We start from the raw sequence: 13556 nt of genomic DNA on the forward strand, positions 1-13556 counted from the left end.
TACTTTCAGGAGACTGTTCTGTGAAGACAGACAACTAGGTTGGCATTTCTGAGCATCTATATTCTTCCTTTGTTGGTAAATGTACATGACCTCTACTTTTCTTAACCTGTTGATTAGGAGTGGGAAGGGGTTGCAGGACAATGTTGTCATGACAACTCCAGTCAATTGACTTTTCTGACAGTATGTTTTCTGGACCTCTAATTTCCCAGAATGCATTGTGGACAGATCGCATGTAGCACAGGGGCTGTCAAACTGTAAGAACACATTTCAACCTTTCAAGCCTCCCCATCTGTGGATATTCCCACACTCTCTCAGCGTCTTTTCCCCCTCTTTCTCTGTCTGTTGGCAGATGTCAGGATTGTGCATTCTCTACTGAAGAGATGCTAAAAGACATACAAATTTTTGAAGAATACATTTTCATGCCATATGGAAAGAAGTTGCAGTTTAACGGGCAACATTGTTGCCTGTTATTCTCCTAATGCAAATTGAGCGGAGTAACCTGAGAAATGTAACAGCACGAAGTAAAGAACTGCTGGCAGGCAACTTTGCATGGTTATTGTCTTTGCAGTACAGGTACATGGGGAGGAAAAAGGAACTTTCCTGTAGTTAACACAAGGTTTTACTGCAAGTGTGCTTCCTCTTCTTAGTATTGAAAGTCAAACAGAGACGTTGGATTTACATGCTACTGTGGACAGGCTGTTTCGAATACTCTCGAAAAGGGGCTAAAAGTTTAACACTGAACAGTCAAGAAAATAAACAAGCAAATAAATAATCCACAACAAAAACATCCTTTAAATTATGGAGAGTGAAACATTACCTCTAATTAATGTTGCAAGCTATATATTGGAAAACTCATTAACACTAAAACAGAAACTAAGAAACATGCTGTCTTACGTTTTCACAGCAGGTTTGGAAGAGTTCAGTTAGCAATAGTCCTTGCTTAATGTTGCATTAGAGTATGTACAGTATATGTGCATTAGGTGTGGTACAGGTACTGTACATCTTAAAGCTTCATTAAGAAATGCTTTAACTGTATCTATACTCTTTGTAAATAAATGAAGGTGTTAATTTATCCACTAGACTTTTCACCATCAGTCCTATCTTGTCTTCCTCATCTTTTCAAATGAGCTCTTTATGGTAATAAAGAAAAGGCAATTTCATTCTGAAAGCACCTGTTTATTGGAGACCTGTTTATAACAATGCCCCTGGTGAAATTGTCTGATTCATATCAATAACACCTATACAGTAATTCATTACATTAGCTCTGTGAAATATATATTTTTAACAATTAAGCAAAAGGAGTTTTGTTAGTTTCATTTGTGCTTTCAATTATAGTTTATTTTCATTTTAGTTGCTGATTTGACAAATATTTAGAATTGTGTGGCTTACCATGAATATTACCTTACAGATCTGCTTCAGGTTGTAACATTATTATTTAAAATGAATAATAAAAAATAATCGTTTTGAGCAAATAAGCCACAAGTTAAATACATTGCCTGGTGTATAGTACTTCAGAGCTAAAACGTGCCGCTCATTGAGCAGTTTTAAAAAGAGGACTAACCATGAGAGTATCGCTTAACTTTTTTTTTCTTTTCTGCTCTCTAAATTTCAATGTACACTTCAATATCCAAATGTATCCATTGCCATAATTGAAAATGTTTATGGAAATTAAAATGAATATGTGATCCCTGGACACTCATACGGTTGTAAATGCATACACAGATATAAAAAAATTAAAGTTTCAAGGGCTGTGATCATTCTTTAAAAGCCTTGTTTTCTTACTACCTGTGGTTTAGATCTTGCTGTTTATATGCATGTCCTGTATCGGAGTTGGGGGCTTAGTCAGGTCTCTTTTTCAATGCATTATCCTGTACTTTAGTCCTGGGGGTGACGCTGTTACAAAAAGCACTTTAGTGCCCCAGGTTGTTCTGAAATATTTCCTCCTCTGGGGCAGCTCGTGCTGGCCTGCAAAGAGCTTGTTGTTAAAATCCATGTTTTTATGGAAGATTCTCCCCGTATTTGTGTCATGCAGTGTTTCTAGCCATTAATGCAGCTCACAGGCATGTTTTTTTTTTCCTTAAGGTAAACCTTTAAAGCAAGCGTTCAGTGAGAACATATTGTGAGAGATGAGAAAAGAAAGTGAAAATGCACTTGCATCACAGGGGTGCTGGTGAGGGGTGCGAAAAGCATGTTGTAAAAGAGCTGTCCCAGAGGTGTTCCTGAAGTCTCTAAGGCTGTTAAAAACTCTTAGTGCAGAAGGGGATATAACTAGTGTCCTGAACTGCTAGTCGAAAATATTGAAAGGGCTGCCTGAACTATTTATTTACTCAATATTGATATTTGATCTGTTACTTCAAATAGAAACATAATTATGTAGAACATTATTTTTTTACAGAAGGCATATATCAAAAATGCATTTAATATATGGTAATTTATTAAATTGTGTAACTTAACTTTGTACATACATAGTGGTTATAATTATACATAAACAGATGTCTTTTTCCTTTAAAAAGTCTGAAAGCTACATTTTAACTCTGGTTTTTGTTTGAGGTTTTGAGCTGAAAAAAAGTAAGAAAAAATATTGAGGGTTTGTAAAATAATATAGCTTAAACATTGTACACAAAACTTAAGGAACTATAAACATAGGCTTATAAGGATATGCTACTTATAAACTTAAGCTACTTAAGATACTAAAGTTGTCACAGTTGTTTTAATCAGGCCATCAGGAAACAGTAATAACTAAAATCCTCTTTGTATCATTTGTTCATAATGGTATTGACAAAGGGCTTCACTGAGTTAGGAACATTAATAAACAGCTTGTACTGTACTTATCTTCCTGCTTCCTTAGCGTAAGCTTCGGCCTCTGATTTTTAACTTGATTTTATCACACTAGACTGTGTTTGTCTTTAAAGCTCGTCTAAGCAAGTAAATCTGAATGCATTTCCCAGGCCTTGTTAAAAGGTACTACCTGCTGTGACCTGTGACTGCAAAATTTCAAAAAGAGCAGGAAATTAGTGGTGAACGGTGAGGCTTTGCGCTTTGCAAAAAAGACTCCCTGTGCATTTCTGATCTGAGACACATGGAGATTCTGGCACTTTCTTTGTTTAGTTCTTTCTTTTGAACTTAAATCCGTTCTGCTGTACAATTTGAAATGTGTTTTATTGTTTTTTTTTTGCTCCCTCGCCTAAACTCTTCTCATTGTTGTATCAATCAATGGTCTTGCCGCCGTTCTGCTTGAGGGATCTAATAAGATGCACTTGTTGATTGACCATGCAACACAGAGTACTGCATTTGAAAAGCAATTTTGTAGCAAAGCTTTACTGTGCAGTTGGCACAAGATTGATGTTGGCAAACATTTTTTTTAAATTGTTTTTGTACAGGCTTCGAGTACTACAAAACAGATTTTCTCATATGGAGATACCTTCCTGAAAATATAAGCTCACTCTGTGCATCTTCTCCCTTTGGGTGTGAGAGGACCACCCGTAGAACTGATAGGAAAATAAGACTTTAATGAACTGTTAATAAAAAATTTCACGTTCTTAAAAAAATAGGCCTCTAGGTACAGCTTATTGTGTAACTCACACATACATTAAACAGTGGGCTAGAAATCATAACTGACTTTATAATACTTTAAAAAAATGTTGTTACAGGTTTTCTGTTAACTAATAGAAGAAAAAGTTAGAATACTATGTGTAGAACGCATCTTTTGTTTTCCAAAGCAGGCTCGTGCACTCAAAAGATACCAAAAATGTCAGGCAGGAAGAATGAAACCAGTCCACAGACTGGGATGCTGTAGTGGGAGTAGGGAGGGCACCACACACTAATGCTCCAGCTAATTTATTTATGTTTTAACCTGGCATGAAAAGTAACGCTCACTACTCCATAGGGAATGCCTGCCTTAAGTTTCATTATCTTTAGCTATTTTATCTCTAACTCTGTCTAATCCGATCTTCTGATAAAGTGTTAGAATGAATGGAACAGACAATCTGATTTGATGTGAGTGTCTTTTAATTTGTTTGTTACAAACCTGTCTTCACTGTGAATTCTTCACAGACAAATTACACACAAACATATAATCTTGCTGGTGGGCACCCAACACAATGCTGTACAACGAAGTAAAGGCATGGGGTAAGCAAAGCTATCCATGTTGGGGCTAAAACCAGGCTGGGGAAGTGATGAATGATTAGGATTGCGAGTAAATGTATTGTTATTATTAAGGTTTGGTGTCAAATTCAGCACTACAGTTTGCATTTAAGAGGAAGTCAGCTAGGGATAGGAATTACCTACATTCAGAGTAAAAGTTCAGTGTCTAGATCTACAGTTTCGCTTATGTCTACAGTAATTGGCATGTTAAGTAATAGAGCAGTATATTGTGTATATACAGATATATTATATACAAGTACTGTACACAGATTTCAGCTTTGGCTTTACCTTAAAAAACATTTATTCTTAATTTCCTTACATACCTGGTTCTTTGTCCTTTGTACAATTAATAGTGGTAATTTTGTTCTGTGAACAGTTTAACATATTAAATTACAATACTATGCATTACCATTGCTTGCTTTTAAACACAGCCAGAATCCAGGCTGTATAAGTACAGAGGCTGAACTTAAGCATTCTGCTTGACATGACCTTCTAAAAGAAAAAAATAGGATCCAAAGGGAACCATTTATCTCGTGTCATATCACTTACTGTATGGCATTGTGATAGACAGGTACAAAACTGTTTTGGGATTTTTCTAGACTGACTGTAGGGTTTGAGAGGCAGCAAATTGAGTAGTATGTGCAAAGAAAGGGTGATCATTTTTCTGGTTAAGAAACACTAAAGAGCAGTCTAATGAAGATATATTCAAAATAATTGGCCTGTCACTGTAGCCTTAATTTATATAAAGGGAGAAATTCTAGGTTACGGTTGACCCAACAGCTAAGGGTCAAAGACACTTTTCAGTGAGCTTTCCAGTATAATAATGAATCGAAAGCTCAGTTAATGAGCCCACCCTCACCAGGACCCAGGTCTGGCTGAAGAAAAAGAAAGTTTTCTGTGACCCCCTGACTTTGCTTGTGACAGAAGGGCTCTCTCTCTCTCTCTCTCTCTCTCTCTCTCTCTCTCTCTCTCCTTCAACACCATCATTAACTATATTGCTCAGTTATGGCTAAGATATGTACTGAAGTACAAGAATTTGTTCTTAAGTAGATGTTCAGGCACAAACAGACCTGAATCTTAAGCTTTGTCATCCTTTGTTACTTGGTTTCTAAAAGGAGGATGAGGCCAATAAGTCAATATTTTTTTCTAAAATTAATTGTCTGAATAAGTTGTTTTACATACCACAGGACCCAAGTGCTAGAAGTTAATAATGCATATTGTTAATAATTGTATTCTCATCTCTGTATATTAAAAAGGAAGCATTTCTAAATACCAAATTATAAGAAGCAACAGTCATTTCTACGTATAATGTTGCAGTGACAATCATTTTAAACCCCTTTGGTTTTAATGAAGAACCCTGGTTGAGAGAAATGTTAACTAAATATACAGTATTGGCTGTTCAGATTTTCCTTGGTTATAATAGTTTTGTGCACAGGAGCCACACTGTATTGGTTCAGAAAGTCCTCAGCACTTTTCTGATTCTCAGGTATTACAGACTCTGAAGCACTAATTACTTTGAGGTGGCTGTTTCAGAACATGTAACATACTGTAGACTGAAGCTACAGTATGTTGTCCATCTTTGTATTAAAAAATGAACCCCAATAATGATTTGCCCGTTATGAATAGGGTTCATTTCAGCCAGGGAATAAACCAAATAAGAGCCTCTTCGCTGGTCTGCTCCAGTTTTTTAGATACACAGAATGGAAATAAAATAAAGGATAAAAAAGATCTATATGATGTCATAAATCAAAGTTTAATTTCATTGTTTCGGAATGTCACATCATACATAATTGGAACATAAAGTACTGTAGGAGTCAAGGGCAACATAAGTCATTATGTTTTTCCAAACAAACTTTATGCGAAAGAGTTGTTCACTTTGCTTTTTTTGATTTAAAGCCCCAATAAATGAAAAACGAGTACTGCAGTTACAGAGCTAATGCCAGCAGGGCAAGTGTGTCATTGAGCTGGAAGAGTGCGCCTGATTATGGAAGAGGCCTCACAGGTGGAGAAAAGAAAAGAGCCTGGGCGCTTCCTCACTCATTAGTGTTTAGAGCTGTCTCAACACCAAACTAAACTCCAAAGTAAGATGATAATCGTGTCATTATTATTATTTTTATTATTAAAGTACAGTGTTTGTGTGTTATGTGTTTCATCAGTTTATGTTTATCTATTATTATGACACAGAGACGAAGATCAGATTTTGGGAGCAAATGCTGCAGGAATACAGATCATTCTAAAAGGTTCACAAAATTTTCCTCACCACTGTAGGAGGGAATTTCTATATTAATCTCCTGTTGCAGTCTTCGTGTCACTGCAGTTATATGGTTATTGTGTAGTCAGGTTTTGCAGGTGTTCTGAAATATATTTTAGAAATAAAATCAACTCTGGGACAGGAAAAAAAAGAATACAACATTTGACTGACACCTATACTTAATAAATAAAGATTGTATTTCTATCACATAGGAAAGTTTAGATGGTTTAAGTGTTGCCTCCAGCTCTTTATTGCAGAGATCTTCGCTTGGACAGCTTCAGCTTTAATGTTCTGACAACTTTCACTCAAAACCCGTCTCATCTGGGAGGAGGGAAGGCAGCACCAGCACTATCCTGCTTTTCAGGTCAGCGGCTGAAACACCCGGGCCGACCTGCCGAGCCTCAAACCGGGCAGCGCGTGCCTCGCCTGTCCCGCAGGCCAGCTGAGCTCGGTCTTCCTTCCTGCTCTGCGCTCCTGTTGCACCCCGGCGGGGGCGTCGGCCTCTGCCGGAGCGCATGCCAGTGGTGACCACACTTGCATCCCCGCTACAAAGCACAAGAGCCAGAAAATAATGACCTAGCTACACTGCCTTTCTAGATGCAGTAATGATCGAGCGGTGGGAGTTTAGCTTTAGCTGTGGTTCCCTAATAACTCCCTAACAACTCTTTTAACACTAGGCTGAACTGGTTTGCGATCAAAAGCACTCCCACTTTGTAGCCTTCTCATTCAGCTGGGCTTTGACTCTTGCTCTCCGTGGTAGTAGCTGTGCTGCCACCAGTGCAGTCTCGCATCGGGCTGCTCTCTAAAAGGCTTGCCTGCTGGATCGCCAGAGAGAAACTATCTTGTCTGTTCACTAAAGTCACTGAAGGGACAATCAAGGCAGCTGCAGTACATAATGTATAAAAAAAAGAAGGCACTATGTTTTGATACGGAATGTGTCAAATGTAAGGTGATTAGGGGAAGCTGATTTTGTAGTAGCAGTTCTCAGAGGCCCTGAATGTAATTAAAAGAGTTAGGTGAAAGAGGTGACAAAGCACATCAATCATCTATCAGTTGGGAGCAGCTTGTGAATTGGCATCCCCCCCCCCCCCACACATACTGTACACACAAACACCTCTACTGCAGAGTTCCTTTTAACCCCTTTATATAAAGCTTCAAACTGTGAGTTACTTAAGGAGCAACTACCATTAAAACTTTTTCAATAAATTCTGATGCACCAAGTGTTCAACACTGCTCCTGAAATTAAAGAAAGTCTTACAAGGACTGAAGAAGACTACATATGATCATTGGCTGTTGCTCTCTGTAGAGCACAGCTGTTTAGTGCTGAAGCCATTTACAGCTACTGAAAGCAGCTGCCAAGCTGAGATTTCTGGTTGTTCTTATGCAATTGCATTTACTGTACTGCTCTAGAAAACTGCTCAACCTTTTACTCCTCCGAGCACATCTGAATTCTGTGCTTCATCGTCTGGAGCCCAAGATGTTCAAACCAGAACGAAAACACTCTACTTTCGCAAAGAGACAAGTTAAGTAGGTATGTAAGCCTTTGACAAACAAGGTATTATAATGATGGTTATGAAAGAGGGAACGTCTTCTGGGCCTCGAAGGCTTGTTAATACAAACCATGCACCACTGCGCTCATACGGGAATGCTTCAGACCAAACAATTGCTAATCAAGAATCTGGAGACTGGATGTCAATATTTGAATTAAAAACTAGCTGCAAGCATTTATATATATATAAATTAAATTAAATTTAAGGACTGGATTTTCAAAACGATTACAACTTTCATGTATAGAACAGTTTATCTTCATGACACTGTGTACCCTATTTCCTCATTTTGTTCAGCCAACTTAATGCGCTTCTCCAGGGGTCAACTCTTCTACTCACTCACCTTTGAAGAAAATTAATAAAGGCTGCAGTAAATCAGAGTTGAGCCAAAAATATGTGTTTAACTATTAATGTTTTCTAATTAGTTTATTGTACAAAAAGGCTAGGGGGAATGACCTGGATAGTGAGAGTCGCCAATGTGTTATATCTAGAGATTCCTGTGGTTTAAAGTTAATAATGTCTTACTGTGATGCCCTACTGATTTTAATCTATTGCAGACGGTAGAGGCCTATTTAGCCCGTCTTAGTGCACTTAGCATCATCTTAAACAATATTGCTCACACTTAAGTGCTGCCAATTGGTGACGGATTATTTTTTTTTTATTACTGCCATTATTATTTTTCTACATTTAGAGAGATACTGAACTGGATGCATTTTTATATAAACCACCTAATGAAAAAAGGTGAGCTTGTACTCCATGGTGTATCACTGTGTATTCTAACGAAACCACTGTGTGGAGGTCAGTCATCAGACCCCAGCCAAGTCATGCTTCTCTGGTCATTTGATGCAGACGTCATGACACAGAAGAGGAAGATCATCACTCGAGTTTTCTCTTGCTGCATACAAAGGTGGCCATAGGTTTTGTCAGACTACTGCCTCCCATTTTAAAATAGTAGGAATTTTCAGTTATAGCTGCTACCTTACACTCATGGGCAGCCCTGAGTTAAAGTACCTTCCTTGTGGAGTCTACATGTTCTCCCTGGGTCTGTGTGGGTGGAAAATGAAAAACACAGTGCCCAGAGAAGTCTTTATGCACAGGTGTACTGACTAGATTAGTTGATGTCTCTAGAATCCCCTTGCACATTTGCATTTGAGTATGCCCTATAATGAACTGGTACCCTATCCAGGAACAGTCTTAACTTGCACCCTATGTTTCTTTGATAGATTTGATAGATTGTCTTGATTTTTCCCAGATCCGTCTTGTGATTTTTGAAGTAGTTTAAGAGCACTAGTTGTGACTAGGCAAATGTCAGCTGGCATGATAAAAAGTGGTTTGTTTGCTGGCTGTGTGTAATGTCAGTTGTTTGTGTAAGTGATAGCTGCTCTTGATGTGGTATAGGTTTAATTGCCAGCTTGCTTCATTATTCAATTTGGCTCTCAGCTGAGCAAGTTCTGTTCTGTCATCACTTCAAGAAACATTCTCATGTTCGCTAAAATCAGTCCAGGACTGATTTACACTCAGGCTATACCTCATGAACAAGATTGTTCTGATTCTAGGTAGAATACTTTACATTAATAAAACATACAGTGTATAAAAGCATGGGTTTTTGTTGCTTAAATTGTATCTAAAAAAGAACTTTCCATTTCAAAGGAACTGGATGTCTCTTACCTCACTTACTGCTGACTGGTTCTCCCTGTACCAGTGTGTGATTTCCCAGAAGGTGCCAGGCCAGCCTTCCTCTTGCTTACCCAGTTCCTTTATATGGACAACATGAAATGGGAAAAATAGTCAACATCGTTCCATTAAAGTAAGTGATTTACACTCATCATGCATCTGCAATTGCCCTTCATTAAGGAAGCCTTAGCCTATGGGGCAAATTGTAAGAATACCACAAATACAGCAAAAAAAAAAAAACACAACTGGTAGCTTTGCAATCAAATGTAGCCGAGAAAGACGGAGCTGAAACACAAATGTGTATATTCAGGTGAAGAGCACCTAAATCACATAAACCAGGAATGAGTGCACTTTGAAAATAACGTATGGTCCTGCCAGTATCCTGATCTTACCTTTGTTGAAATCCTGTAGAATGAGCTTGACTGGAGAGTGATGAAAGTGAGGGTACCGTAGCTAGTGCCACTGTGCTGGATCAAATGATTAGGGCAGAGTGGGATGCAAATGGATGGTGATACCCTGGTGAGTATGTGTGATGGACTGACTACAATATTTGCAGATGTGAGTGCTTAGTAGTCTGATAAAATCCTTCGGTTGTCTGTTTTATTAGGTAGGTTAATAGCTTTCACAAAAGACCAATCGATTGTTATCTAGTTTTCAGTTAGGATTTCTAGGTAACCCCCTAATTGTGACCCCTGTGAATGTGTGTGTTGACAGAACAGAGAAAAAGCCCTGTACGTTTTTGTTGTAGTAATGTGTTTATTTATTCAGCAAGATGTATTCATGTGTATACATGCCTGGAGCTAGTATTTCACAGTTAGATAGCAGTGTAGCTAATGAAATTTACCTGTTTTTATAACACGCTCCCTGAAGTGAAAGTCCTTTTTTCTTTAATCATAAGTGTTCCAGACTATAGAGCAGGAGAAATATTTCAACAAAAAGTCACTTGTGAGAAGCTGTGTGCTTTACATTGCTATCAGTAGCAAAATGTCCATTCAGGTAATGAATCTCCATTCTTCTGGGTCGGCAGCCATTTGCAATATGTGGTCATAAATGTTTAGTACTATAAGCTGGCCACTGCAAGAGCTTAATGGGGTTCTTGTCCAGTGAGTGGCCACACAGTGTAAGAATTGTGATTCTAGCCACTGGTGATTCAGCTGGTTATATTAGAAGGAATTGGAATATACGCCTGATACCGTACGTCAGTGTTTTCTAACGGAGACTTCACATTACCCAGACAAATCAAAAAGCCCTGACGAGAGACAGATAACCCCTAATGTTCCAGGACAGCTGCTTTTATTGTCATCACCTCCACTGATCACAGTGCTCATTTTGGACTCTCTCTCTATCAGTTCATTAGCCTGTTGAAAAAAAAAAGTTTTGTTCTTTTATTTATGCCTTGTAGTTTGCCTGTGACACATTCCTGGTAAGGAGCGTGCAATTTTGTAGTAATTGGGTAATTATTTTTCATTACTGCAGAAAAAAATAAAATTAACAAATTAAACAGAACCCATATTGAACGAAGGACATTAATAAATGCAATTACATTTGGCTGTTTTCTGTCCATAAATAATTCAGTAGAACACTCCATGCTGGGATTGCAAAAAGAGGTTAGTTGTTCATATGTACAGTATAGTGATAATATAAATGTAGTAGTAAGGGTCTGCTTTTCAAATGAGAGGAATGATGTACTGATCATTGTATAAAGCACATTTAATTGCTCAGTTTTCACCAAGACGAATTTTTCTTTACTCAATATAACTACCAAACTTTACAAATGTTTGACTTCCCAAAAACATAACATTCACATTTTCAAAGGACTTTTAGGAACCTGGGATTTTGCATGGTTCGCCCATGAGGATGCCCACTGTTTGCCTAGATGCTCCTGAGGAATCTTTGACTTCATTTTTCTTCCTCACACGTTCCTTTTTTAACTCGGAAAATCACGCATGAATATTGTATAAAAAGTGGGGTGGGGGGTGAAACCCAATGTAAGTTTGATCCTTCTGGGGGGTGAACAAACAAACATTAACATGGAAAAATTCCTCAGGGCCACACTGAACATCACAGCTCTAGGGGAGATTCTGTCTATGTTGTGGTACCTAACAATAAGCAAGAGACAGAGTCATCTCACTGGAGGCTTCCTTTGAAAGCCCAATGGTTTCCCTTATAAAAGTTTAATGTCATTGTGCAATGGGTGGAGTACCAGGCAGCATAGCAATAGCATAGTGGAGCTTTCTCAGTGTTTTGAAACACAAAACGGCAAGAGTGCCCAAGCTAGTTAGTCCCTCTGAAGCGAGGAATGCCCCTTTTTATTCTCTGCACATCAGTTCTCGTGGGGGAAGTTTTTCCACAGACTCTCCTTCCTTGGTGAGCCCTGTGCAGGCACATGAGTTTTTGGAAAATGAGAAGTGTGTCCTTGCTTTGTTCTGGTTGTGAAGCTATTTGAGAAGAAGCCCAGAAGTGCTCAGTAACACAGAAAGACTGTAAGACATGAAAGAAAACCACGTCGCAGTGCTTGAGTAGATCAGTGTCAAGTGGTCTGTGTGCCTAAGTTTAGCACCTGCTGTCAACAGATGTAAAAACAACTCAAAAACTCAGCATGACAAATTGAAAAAAAATATATTCTTAAAGCAAGCTCTCCATCTTTGAAGCAGTGATAGGGCTAAATCTCAGAACTCTGAAAACTCTGAGGATGTCAGCGCTGACAAGATGATTCCATCTGGATACAGATTTGCATTTATGTAGAAAGAAGCCCGCAGACATTTGTAGTCTGCACGTCGAAATCAAAACTGAAAGAAGAATGACCATCAGGTTTTTCTGCAGCTAACTCAATTTGCATAAATATTTTTTTTCAAACTGAATCTTTTTTTTTCCAGAAAAGATCAGGGAACTAACATAATACCCAAAACCCTCCCTTCTGTCCCCTTCCCCAGTCTCCATTCTGTAAGGATTGATTTAATCTTAATTAAGAAGCCATTGTAAACTTTCAAACAACCATTTTGTAGAATGTTATTTCTATTAGATCTGGGATTGCAGTACTTTCTTAAAGGGGAAGTTGGGGCCAGCCCAGCAAGACCTACAGTACCTGTCGTCCACTTTGCCATTCCACACTGGCTTGTACAGTAGATCAGTACCCATGACACTCAGGTTGTGAAGAACAGGGCTGCAATACACAATAGACTTTTATACAAAGCATTCTTTCCATTCCCTGGTATTGAATAATCATCTGTTTTTTTGTCTTAATTATCTGTAATTTTGGGTTAAATGTTTAGCGTTTACATCTGTCTAAATAGATATTTACAGCGGTAATGACTGCCTAATTGCGTTCATTTCAGGAAATATAATTTCTTTCTGTAAGTGAAGAGGGTCACGGATTCAAATTTCTGCTGGTCTTCTCTCACTAGAGGGGATAAGTTTGAGCTACAGTACAATCACATCCGTTTTGTGTGATTCAACTACAGCCTTGACAGAAAATAGGCACTGATGCAAATAATGCAGCTGGAATTTTTTTTACTTAAAATGACTTAATTGTCTTGTTTCCTAATTCTTTTGGAGGATGTGTTTTATGGGTATCGGCCGCAAAAGTGGAAGAGTGGTGATAATATAATATATGTACAGTAGGTGATTGAATGTTGTTCTGGATTTCACTCATTCTTTATTCTTCAGTCATTTCCATACAATTTGAATAAAGTAAATGGCATGCAAGGCCCAGTTTTTAAACACAGTCGACAGTCCACTAAGTTAGCATGCTTTGAGGGATGTTATTGTGTTTTAATTTCTCATTGAGGCTCTTTGGGGCTTGAGAAGAAATTGGTTTGTTTCCAGCTGTGTGCGGTGGGTTTTGAATGAGGCAATCTGTTTGGAGAAACCGGTGCAAACTCTTTACTTGTATGGCTGCCATATGTGACAAGGCTTTGCTGTTATGACATATTACTGGCCGG

At 38.2% G+C, this 13556-nt stretch overlaps 1 protein-coding gene across 9 annotated transcripts in view; it reads left to right on the plus strand.

The window, feature by feature from the left end:
- The window catches only part of diaph2 (diaphanous-related formin 2), a 491250-nt gene that overhangs the window by 204761 nt on the left and 272933 nt on the right, over positions 1-13556 (plus strand). The window lies entirely within an intron of this gene.

This window comes from Lepisosteus oculatus, chromosome 8, assembly GCF_040954835.1.
Source record: "Lepisosteus oculatus isolate fLepOcu1 chromosome 8, fLepOcu1.hap2, whole genome shotgun sequence".
Taxonomy (NCBI): Eukaryota; Metazoa; Chordata; class Actinopteri; order Semionotiformes; family Lepisosteidae; genus Lepisosteus; species Lepisosteus oculatus.